This window comes from Osmerus mordax, chromosome 3 (genome assembly GCF_038355195.1).
Source record: "Osmerus mordax isolate fOsmMor3 chromosome 3, fOsmMor3.pri, whole genome shotgun sequence".
Classification (NCBI taxonomy): Eukaryota; Metazoa; Chordata; class Actinopteri; order Osmeriformes; family Osmeridae; genus Osmerus; species Osmerus mordax.
The window spans coordinates 3,775,927-3,787,329 of NC_090052.1; positions in this window are offsets into that span (position 1 = coordinate 3,775,927).

The window sequence follows — 11,403 nt, forward strand, 5'->3', positions numbered from 1 at the left end:
CCCCCCTTCCATTCACAGGATTAGTCCAGTCGTCGCTCCATTCCGGCCCACTGCTGGCCCATAATGGACGCATGCCGCTGTGTTGTCTGAGGGATTTCTGCCTGCTTGTCCGCTGGGGCTGTGATGTGTTAGCGTGCGTGTGAGTGTGTGTGGGTTCAGTGTTTTGAGCTCCTCCTTGACCCGAAATACCCCCACCACACACACACACACACTTTCAGATCCCTCCCATCTCTAGCACTGAACTATGTAGTGTCCAGATGTGTCTGTGGGAGAGTGTGTTTGTGAGTGTGTGTGTGTTTGAGAGACAGTGTGTGTGTGTATGAGAGTGTGTGTGTGTGTGTGAGACAGCGTGCGTGTGTATGAGAGTGAGTGTGTGTGTGTGAGACAGCGTGCGTGTGTTTGTGAGTGTGTGTTTGTGAGTGTGTGTTTGTGTGTGTGTGAGACAGCGTGCGTGTGTTTGTGTGTGTGTGTGTTTGTCCAGGTTACGTTCAGTCCCACTCTGGGTCCAGGGTGTGTCATCCACAGTCCTGGTTAAAAGGAGCACCTCGGTGTCTGGTCTTGCCCGTGTCTCTGTGGAGCTAACGAGGGCAGTAAATCACACTCAGCCTGTACAGCGATGATGATGAGCCACAGGGAGGAGCGGAGACAATGGCTGTCAGCCTGTCACGCCACCCACCGTGCTAGCACTCTAACCAAGCTAACTGAGGCTAACCCAGCTATGCCAGGCTAACCTAGTTAAGCCAGGCTAACCAAGCTAACTGAGGCTAACCCAGCTATGCCAGGCTAACCTAGTTAAGCCAGGCTAACCTAGGTAAGCCAGGCTAACCTAGCTAAGCCAGGCTAACCTAGCTAAGCCAGGGTCGCTTAGCTAAGCCAGGCACACGCAGCTGGGCCATGATGCTGTACCTCATGCTAGCCTTGCTTGCTAACCACTAGAATGCTAACAAACGTTGAGCTTTTCTCACGAGATTCACAGCATGCCTAATTCACTCCTATTTTTTACCACACACACACACACAGCAGAACCCCAGGCCCACACACACACACACACACACACACACACACAGCAGAACCCCAGGCCCACACACACACACACACACAGCAGAACCCCGGGCCCAGGCCACCACCCAGGAGTTAGCCAGCCCGAGGGGACATGCCAGGGCCAGTGAGATCAGACAAAGAGGGACCACCATGGTGACAGGGTGGAGAGGGTGTGTGTAAGTGCATCTGTGTGTGTGTGTGAGTGTGTGGAAGAGGGTCTACCTATTCTCCTGTCAGAGGTGTGCTTTCTTCAGGGGGTCACTGAGTGCATTCCTAGAGGGGCTTAGTTACAACCCCCCCCCCCACACACACACACACACACACACACACACCGCTAGGTGACTGGACTCTAGGCATGGTGAGATAAGGTCTGGACACACACACACACACCCTGGGGCAGCATCAAGAGTGAGTGATCCCCACTCTGGGCTCGGAGCATCTTCTCAGATGACCCCAGGTTAGGCCGAGAGGTCAGGAGTGAGGGAGGATGGAAGCGGAGAGAAAGAAAGAGAGAGAGAGAGAGCAGGGAAGAAAGCAAGGAAGCAAAAACAGAAAGAGAGTGAGAGAGAGAGCGAGAGAGAGAGGGGTTAAGGGCGTTCCTGCCACTCGACAGCACATTCTCGTTGGAACGCGCTCAAGACGGCGCTACTACACACCTGACAAATTGTCAATCAGGAAGGCTTTGAAGAACTTCCCCCCTCTGTTCAACCCTCCTGTTAGTGTTATGGTTAGGACTAGCTGGGAATGGGAAAGGTTGTCAGCAGCGAGGGGGGCTTGGTGATATTCCAGAAGCTGTGAGCTGAGAAGGTGTGGGGTTTGGACATGATGTTTCTGATGGACAGGGCGTGGTGGTGTGTGTGGTTTGTGGTAGCTGGTAACAAGCTAAACCTGGCAACCACAGCTGGCCCAGTGTGACGGGGCAGATTAGCCTGGCTCCCAACCTGCTAATGAGGGACCGTGGGTGGCTGGACCACACTGGCAACCGCACAGCGCCGCAATCAAGCAAACCCAGGCTGCTCATCATTTGTCTTTCTCTCGATTCCCAATACTCCTCTCCTTCTGCCTCTCCTTTCTATCTACTGTGTGTATATACTATACACATATACTATGTGTGTATATACTACACACAGTCTGCACCTTCTTTCTTCAACTCTGTCTAGCTGGATTGTCGAGGCTCATCAGACTGTGACAGGACAGAGGAAGGAGGGGGGGGGGGAGTTCCTCAGAGGCATGGAGGGAAGAATAATATAGAAGATGAGGCAGAATGAGAGAAGAGACAGGCTTCAGAAAGACATGCTTCTGTAGAGAAAGTAGAGAGGGAGAAAGGGGGGGGGGAAGAGACAGAGAGGGGGCGAGAGTGAGGGAGCGAGAATGAGGGGGCGAGAGAAAGAGAGACGGATAGTGAAAGGGAGAGAGAGAGAGAGAGAACGGGAGAGAAAGAGTGACACAGAGACTGACACAAGATGGAATTGAAACACACGGTGTCACTGACTCACCCGTGTCTGCAGATGTGAGAATGGAATGGTGGAACGGAGGGAGGGATGCAGGGAGGGAGGGAAATGTATTATTATGGGATGTTTCCCAGTAATGACTGCAGGTGGTTAGGAGCAGGAGGAGAGCACAAGGCTGTGACATGTGATGGCTCAAAGTCACACACACACACACACACAAATGTTGACGATTCTGAATCATTCGGCCCAAACCGGTGGGCACTAACACCAGTCCTCATGACGCAGCTTAAGATAACCCAGCAGTGTGTGTGTGTGTGTGTAGGCGGACCACCTAGGCCTCATAATAAATCACACACATACACACACAGCCTGCGACCGTTTTATCCTCAGATGGACAGAATGTCCTCCTTCTCAGTACGGATACCAAGCTGTGTCTGTCTGCGCCGTCACACCCTGACGAGGAGGATGACGCGGGTGATGGCGAGGATGATGTTGATCAGGGGGTCTCGGCGCCGCGGGCCACAGCTCATGAGGAGTCAGGTGAAGATCGGGAGATGAGATGTGGTGTCGTCTCCTTCCTCCGTGGCCCCTGGAGAGCCTCACATGCTCGCAACCGGCGATTTATAGGCGTCTGTGTGTGGGGGCGAGAGTTCATCTTGAGAACGGGTCGAGGCGACCGCATGAGTTTGAGCGCCGGCTCTGGGTGTTTGTGTGTCGCCTCTCATAAACATTTCCCGTCCAGATCTGGGCAGGGAGAACACACGGGGACTGCAGCTCAAAGCAAACATTGGTCGGGGCTCGACCAATGGAATGGGGCTGGGAGCAGACGCCGGGGTGACAGGACGCCTGGGAATCGACGGAGAGTCTGGGAGGGTTTTCAGAATGTGACAGGAGCCCTCGAGGGGCGCATGGTTCTTTTTCCGGGTTGTTCTTTCCAGATCACGAAAGTGCAGCTTGCGAGCTTTGGAACGATGTGTGGTGTTGTTTGCTCTCTGAGTGACTTCTTCCAACGCTTCCACTTTTGTCGTATGAAAGAAAGGAGAGTAGGGAGAAAGGAAAATTTCAAAAATGTTTTTGCGTCCGACCGCGATTTGAAGACTGCTGACATGCGGCCCTTGTCACCGGACTCCTGTCACGAACGGCTGACCCGCTCTTAGCAACGCCGCTGACCCTCGACAACCTCCCTGGGACTCCTGGGCCTGTCGTTACGAGACTGACGGGCGCACTCTCCGACCAGTGGCGCCACACGCAGTTTGAAACACACCCTTGAGGAACGCGTGGACGTGGACACGCACACACGCACTCGGCACGCGTGCACACGCACACTCTGCACGCGTGCACACGCACACCCTCACACTCACCCTCTGCACACCTCAGTGCCGGAAAATGTGGACTGCACTCGTCAATGATAAGCTGCCTGAAGCCATTAAGCTGCCTTAATGGCTTCTCTAGTGACTTCATTTGACGTTTTTGTACTGCACTGCCAGTCAAATGGACTTGTTTTAAGCGTAAGCAAGCTCATAATTAATATGTCTGCACTTGAATTTGATAGGGCATTTTTGCAGTGTAGGGAGAAATGAAGACAGCCAGAAAGAGAGAGATAGTGAGTGACGGATAGAGAGAGTTACTCAAAAGACAAAAGGACAAAAACAGAGAGAGAGAAAAGAGAGAAGGACAGAGAAACAGGAATATAGAATTGCGGGAAGAGTACGACGACGCCTTGAACGAGTCCGACTCAAGGGTGACAACATGTGAGTGGGTTTGTACAATACCCAGACAGTGTGTCTGGCCCAACAAAAAGTGAACCGACAAAAAAAAAAATCTAAGTGGGAAATAAAGGGTTTATTGAATACAGAGCTCCCAAGGCTGTCACCGGGTCCTGTCGCCTTGGTTACAGCCTCAGATTGAGGGAGAGGGGAGAAAACTAAAATAACAAGCCGTACAAAACATCGAAACCTACGTCATCGACCGGGGAGGCAGGGTGGGTGGGGGAGAGATGGAGGGAAGACGAGGAACAGATAGCAAGGGGGGAGGGAGGGAGAGAGAGAGAGAGTGAGAGTGGAGAAACAAAGAAAGAAGAGAAGGTGAGCAGCGAGCTGGAGAGAGAGAGAGGTATTTGAAGAGGAGAGGCGGTGGAGAACAGGTGATGGATAAGGAGGGAGAGATAGGAGTGGGAGGTCCATGCTGAATCCCTTCCTTGGCACTTCAAACCCCGTCTCTCTCTCTAGAGCTTTCCATAGGACAGCGACAGGCCCAATCCCCACTAAACACACACACACACACACACAATCCTCATACACACACTGATTACACACACACACCTCTCTCACACACACACCTCATATACACTGAATACACCCATACACACCTCTCACACAGATTACACACACACCTCTCACATATGCTGATTACACACACATGCACACCTCTCACACACACGTACACAAATTACGCACCTGTCAACATACACTTTCGGTTCACTCGTGTCTATCCGGTGCTGCCAATCCCAGGTAACCTCAACACACACACACTCAGCACAGACGCCATCAGGGAGACACAGGGCAGGAAGAGGCAGGGCAGGAAGAGGCAGGGCAGGGAGAGGCAGGGCAGGGAGAGGCAGGTCAGGAAGAGGCAGGTCAGGAAGAGGCAGGGAAGGGAGAGGCAGGGCAGGGAGAGGCAGGTCAGGAAGAGGCAGGTCAGGAAGAGGCAGGGCATGGAGAGGCAGGGCAGGGAGAGGCAGGGCAGGGAGAGGCAGGGCAGGGAGAGGCAGGGCATAGAGAGGCAGGGCAGGAAGAAGCAGGGCAGGGAGAAGCAGGGCAGGGAGAGGCAGGGCATGGAGAGGCAGGGCAGGGAGAGGCAGGGAAGGGAGAGGCAGGGAGAGACAGAGCAGGGAGAGACAGGGCAGGGAGACGCAGGGCAGGGAGAGGCAGGGAAGGGAGAGGCAGGGCAGGGCAGGGAGAGACAGAGCAGGGAGAGACAGGGCAGGGAGAGACAGGGCAGGGAGAGGCAGGGCAGGGAGAGACAGGGCAGGGAGAGACAGGGCAGGGAGAGGCAGGGCAGGGAGAGGCAGGGCAGGGAGAGGCAGGGCAGGGAGAGGCAGGGCAGGGCAGGGAGAGACAGGACGCTGAGAAGGAAGAAGAGGAGGGGAGGAATGAAACGGCGTCCAGGAGGCTGAGATCCCAGATTCCCTTCCTCCGAAAACAGTTACCCTGACGTAGGCGACACCATATCTCACACACACCGCGGTGCATTACATCATGGATTCATATGCAGGAATGAGCCAATTCTTCAAATATGAATCCTGATACCTGCCACAAAGTTACCCTAACTACTTCAATTGGTAATTGATATAAACTCATGTATGTGGCTGAGATAAGATAGATTGGATTGGGTTTAAATAATGTATGGGTTTGACGAACTTATTATTGTACTGAAAGACAGAGTTCAAATAACATCTGAGGACTATAGCTAACAGAATCAGAATCTGGTTTATTCCTTTATTAAGTAAATTCACACATGCGAGGAATTTGCTTTGGTATGTTGGTGCATAACAATAAAAATAGTAAGTAGAAATATAAAGAAAGATAAAACAAGTACTATAAGTAAAAGGCATAATTACAATAGTTCTTGTGTAATCTGCAGTTATATTTTTACTTGCTTATTTTCTACTTCTAATCGACTTTATTTTAATACACGCCTTCTCTAAAACCCGCTCCAGATTCCAAGTGGCACTGTGACAGAAAGACGATGTCACTGAGGAATAGAAACCATGGCCACCAGATATTATCGTGTCACCGTGTAACTGTAGCGCATGCTACGCTACGTCACCTCCATTAGTATTCACACTCCCAAACCGCAGTATTCCCCATGTCCTCAGCCCGAGCTAGCGCTAGCCGATGCTAGCTACATACAGCCAGCTTGATCCTCTGCCTTCCTGTCTCCTTGACGATGGGCCCCCGCTGGGGATTAACGCGGCTATTTAACCCTGTCGTGGGCTAGTGGAGGAGCTGGGAGAGGCGGGCACACACACACACATCCAGATGTACACAATCAGGCAAACAAACAATACACACACCCAAAAATAATGTACAAATCCAGGCAAACAGGACACAAACACAGGACACACCTCTAACCTATAGGATACATTCTCACACACCAGAGCCCATAGCAGAAAAACTCACCCAGATTATAATCTGGGTTTTGAATGGAAAGGCTGAGCGGTTATAATCCATGCGACACGACTGGTGGTCTGCTCATTTCCCGCCCTGTAATCCGCTATCACATAGAAACAGAGAATGGAGGACGTGGAGGGTTAGCGAGGCCTAGCGAGAAACAGAGCTGTAGTCTGCTACTAGTCTCGCCTTAATCTGCGTCTAAACTGTGTTTGAATCCAAAACCTGATTGATCTGACTCGAAGTGCAGAATTGGGTTTAGACCAGTCTAAACAAGTGACTACTTGTGCTAAACTACGTGCAAAGCTAATGCTAATGGTATGACAGTATATTTACATTTACATTTAGTCATTTAGCAGACACTCTTATCCAGAGCGACTTACAGTAAGTACAGGGACATTCTCCCCGAGACAAGTAGGGTGAAGTGCCTGGCACAGCCAGGATTCGAACCAGCAACCTTCTGATTAATAGCCCAACTCCCTAACCGCTCAGCCATCTTTACATTTAGTCATTTAGCAGACGCTCTTATCCAGAGCGACTTACAGTAAGTACAGGGACATTCCCCCTGAGACAAGTAGGGTGAAGTGCCTTGCCCAAGGACACAACGTCATTTTTCACAGCCGGGAATCGAACCGGTAACCTTCAGATTACTAGCCCGAGTCCCTCACCGCACAGCCATCTGACCCCTATATTTGGTGGATGCTGGGTAGGGGGAATGTAGGCTGTTGTTCTGGAAGGAGGTTACCCTACTCCAGATGAGGATGCAATCCAGATTAAGGACGCAACTGGGTCAGCAAACTGCTTCATCAGTTGTACTGTGTTCCAACACATCTGATTACAGTCACACACACACATAAACTCACACACACACAGGGTAGAGACATCATCAGTTGTACTGTTCCAACACATCAGATGACTGTCACACACACACACAAGGCAGAGAAGGGAGATAGAAATCCTTCCACTGTTCCCTTGGGCGAGTTCTGTCTCCAGCATGCAGCCCACCCCCTACAAACACAAACAAACACACACACACACACAGACAGTGTGGCTCAAACCACAACCCAGCAGACACCTCCTAGTCACAACACAGAATGGCACTACTGTTTAGCAAAACACTTGACACAAACCTTTCGGCAAAACCCTAGAGGGGCAGCATAACTACACGATCCAACCCAAATCATGTTGTCCTATTAGTTTGTTTTTTACGGTATGGCATCAGCCAAAGTCTACGTCTTGGAACAAGATTTGAGCGTGTGTGAACGGTGGAGAGGAGAGGAGGGCAGTGGACACTCACACAATTACATGTAGCCTATTGGTTGTAGGTTGATGGTTTGACACTGGTCAGGTGAGAGGGACGAGTTAGACTGACTAGACTGAGGTGCTGGATGTTCTCCTTCCAGAGTCAGAGTGCTTCACTCCTCAGAGTCACAGCAGGAAAACTGGACTGCTCAGCAGACGTCTTCATCTAACATGCACAGAGGAGACGACCTGTGGAGAACGTTGACAGGGGTGGGAGTCATAGAGAGCTTTCTCTCTCTCTGCCTCTCCTTCTCTCTGCCTCTCCTTCTCTCTGCCTCTCCTCTCTGCCTCTCCTTCTCTCTGCCTCTCCTTCTCTCTGCCTCTCCTTCTCTCACAATCCTCTCTCTCTACCTCTCTCTCTCTCTCTTTCTCTGCCTCTCCTTCTCTCGCTGTCTCCATCTCTCAACGCCTCTCCTCTCTCTCAATCCTCTCTCTCTCTGCCTCTCTCCCTCCCTCCCTCTTTCTGTCTGCCTCTCCTTCGCTCTCTTTCTACCTCTCCTTCTCTCTCTCAATTCTCTCTCTCTCTGCCTCTCCTTCTCTCACTCTGTCTCCATCTCTCACCGCCTCTCCTTCTCTCTCTCTCTCTCTCTCTCTCTCTTTCTCTGCCTCTCCGTCTCTCACTCTGTTTCCTTCTCTCCCCCGCTCTCTCTCTCTCTCCCTCTCTCCCTCCATCTCCCTCTCTCTCTCTCCCTCCCTCTCTCTCTCTCTCCCCCTTTTGGGTGGTGTACTTTTACAAAACATTTTTATCGATTTCATCAACTTGTTGTTGAAGCCTCACCCCCCCCCCCCCCACACACACACACACACACACACACACCTACAATGCCCACCTTTCAGCAGAACAGACCAATGTACATATCTGTGCTGGCGAATGAAAAGCCCAGTTCCAGTTAGGCCGGTCTACACTAACAAACAACCCCCATCTATTCATCTCACTCAGTCACACGGATGCACACAAGTCAATTAAGAGCCAGCAAGCAGCTAAATGACAGGATAAACAAAGTCCTGATGGGTGGGTGTTGTCCTTCTCATGTACCTTCTTTGAGAAGGACACCGTAAACTGTGTCGTGAGACGCAAACTATACCGTACGAGGACGATATCAAAGTTACCGCTCCAAGTTCTATCTTTTTCCTTTGGAGCGCATGGATGATTTGGCGGACAACAAAGCACAGACACAACAAAGCCTCCATTCATGCTCCTAGTCCACTCTGAAGCACGCTAGGCTACAAAGGGGTATGGAGATATGAATCATAGTCCAAAATGACCGTAACAATGCAACTACAATTCCCATCCAAAACACTTTGGCATATCCCTCAATAACACCACCCTCCAACTAGTGCACAAGTACATTAGTGTATAATCATGGGCGTACCTGTCGTACAGCCAGTACTTGTCTTTCGACAAGGTCCCCACGCATAACCGAGCGATAACATTCTGACATTTAAAAAGGTTTCTTCTCTCCTCGTTTTCTATTATTGAAAGGAGTTCAAAGGCATAAAAAGGAGGAAAGGGGGGGGGGGGTAGTTTTCCACAAACCTTCTCCAGCTTTTCAAAGTGCTCCCGCAGGAACTTCATAGGCCGCTCTGGCTTGGCGATGCAGAGGTTCACAATGCACTCTTTGAGGATCTGCTGGATGTTGTGCTTCTGCACAAAGACCTCACAGCCCTTCAGACTCTCGTCTTCTTCCAGATTGGAGGAGGAGGAGGTGGCCATCTTATCTTTTATTGCTGCCGCTGCAAAGGGAGGAGAGGAGGGGTGAGAGGCGAGGGGAAGGGAGGAGAGGAGGGGGTAATGAGAGCACAGCAGCCCCCCTGCCCGCCCCCCCCTGGCCTGGGGTTCTTTGTGTCTCTTTGAGGAACCTCTCAAAAGAGTTACTGTCAGTCTGCATTTTCCTTCATCGCTTGTGATAGGGAGTGGATGTGGTACTGCATGTCGTAGCTAGAGAGCTATTTCATGCTCGATGATGAGAACAATCCGTGTTTTTATCCTGAACGGCTATAGAAAGTATCTGAGCAGGTGGAAATAACAACTGTGTTGTTTGAATAACTATATTCACTGCAGTGAGTTGGTCGGACTTTTTGTGTAGCCTTCACATGTCTCTGATAAAGCGGAATGACACAGTTGTTGAAAAACAAGCTGAAATTGAATTCTATTTATATAAAATATTTACAAACTCAGCTGTACATTTCCCGGAATTAGGAACCTATAATGTTAATGTTGGTTATTTGATGTATATTTGAGAGATGCTGTATCGTGCTTGCTATCACCGAGAGATGTCAATAATTCACTTCCGCTATGGAAATTAAAAACGAAACACCGTTATTTTACCTACGACCTAGCTACAGTGCATGCAGTTAGCTTGCTAGCCCATAAACCAAAGCAGTTCTCTGTCGTGATAAATAGCAAGATGCACAAGGGCAACGTGGAGTATATATCGTTTATGTCAAATAGCAAAGTTTAATATCTAGCTGGTGTTTCATGTGATAGAATATACAAAGAACACCTGTTTCAACATGTTCGATAAAATGCCATATCTTTCAGCATCTGTCAAGATCATTACAACCCAATCGCAACGAAGCAACGCAAATGCATCCATCAATCATTATGTGGCGTTTCGTGCATCACTACACGTTAGTGGTTTGCTAAAGTATGGAATAAATCGTGCGTCGGTGTCCTTACCGTTGTTTTGTGGGGATGCTCAGAGGTAATGCTCGTTTAGGCTAGCTACGGAGGGCTACTCTATTTACGTAGCTAGGATGCTGCTGATGCGACTGCCCCGGTTGCTGTCTTCTCTCTTGGCTCGCACTGCGTCGGTTCCAGTGACGTCAATTTGTCACTTTTTATTCGACCGCAAAGCTGCCCTGCAGGACATGCAACAAGCCAAACAACTTTGATTTATTCAAGTGAACAGATTAAATAATGATAGGCTTGTCGTACTCCACTTTCTTGACGAAAAGAGGAAAAATAGCACAGTACGTAACCTAGTCAAAGGACAGGTGTTCTTCCAGTGGCATAAGAATGAGAACATTATGTGACAACTGGAAGTAGCATATTTGATGTATTATGTTACTGTGTGTTTCAGAAGCGCATAACATGATTGGGCCTGTGATAGCGCCTAAATCCAATGTGCTAAGAACTTATTTTTCTGTATATATACTTTCTTCCCACCATGTATTCATTATTTGATTGTCTTATGTAGCTCCGTGTGCCTGTGAGAAATGACATTTTATCACATTGTGTCTGTATTGTAGGCTACTGCTTATGGTGAAATGACAAAATGAAGCGAACTTAAACTTGATGTGGTGGTTGCCTTATGAAGACAAACAATGGCCCAGCTAATCTAATGCACATATTTCACACACACACACGCACACACACACTCACACACACACATAGAGAAAGAGAGAGAGAGATAAAGACAGAGAGCGAAAGCCAA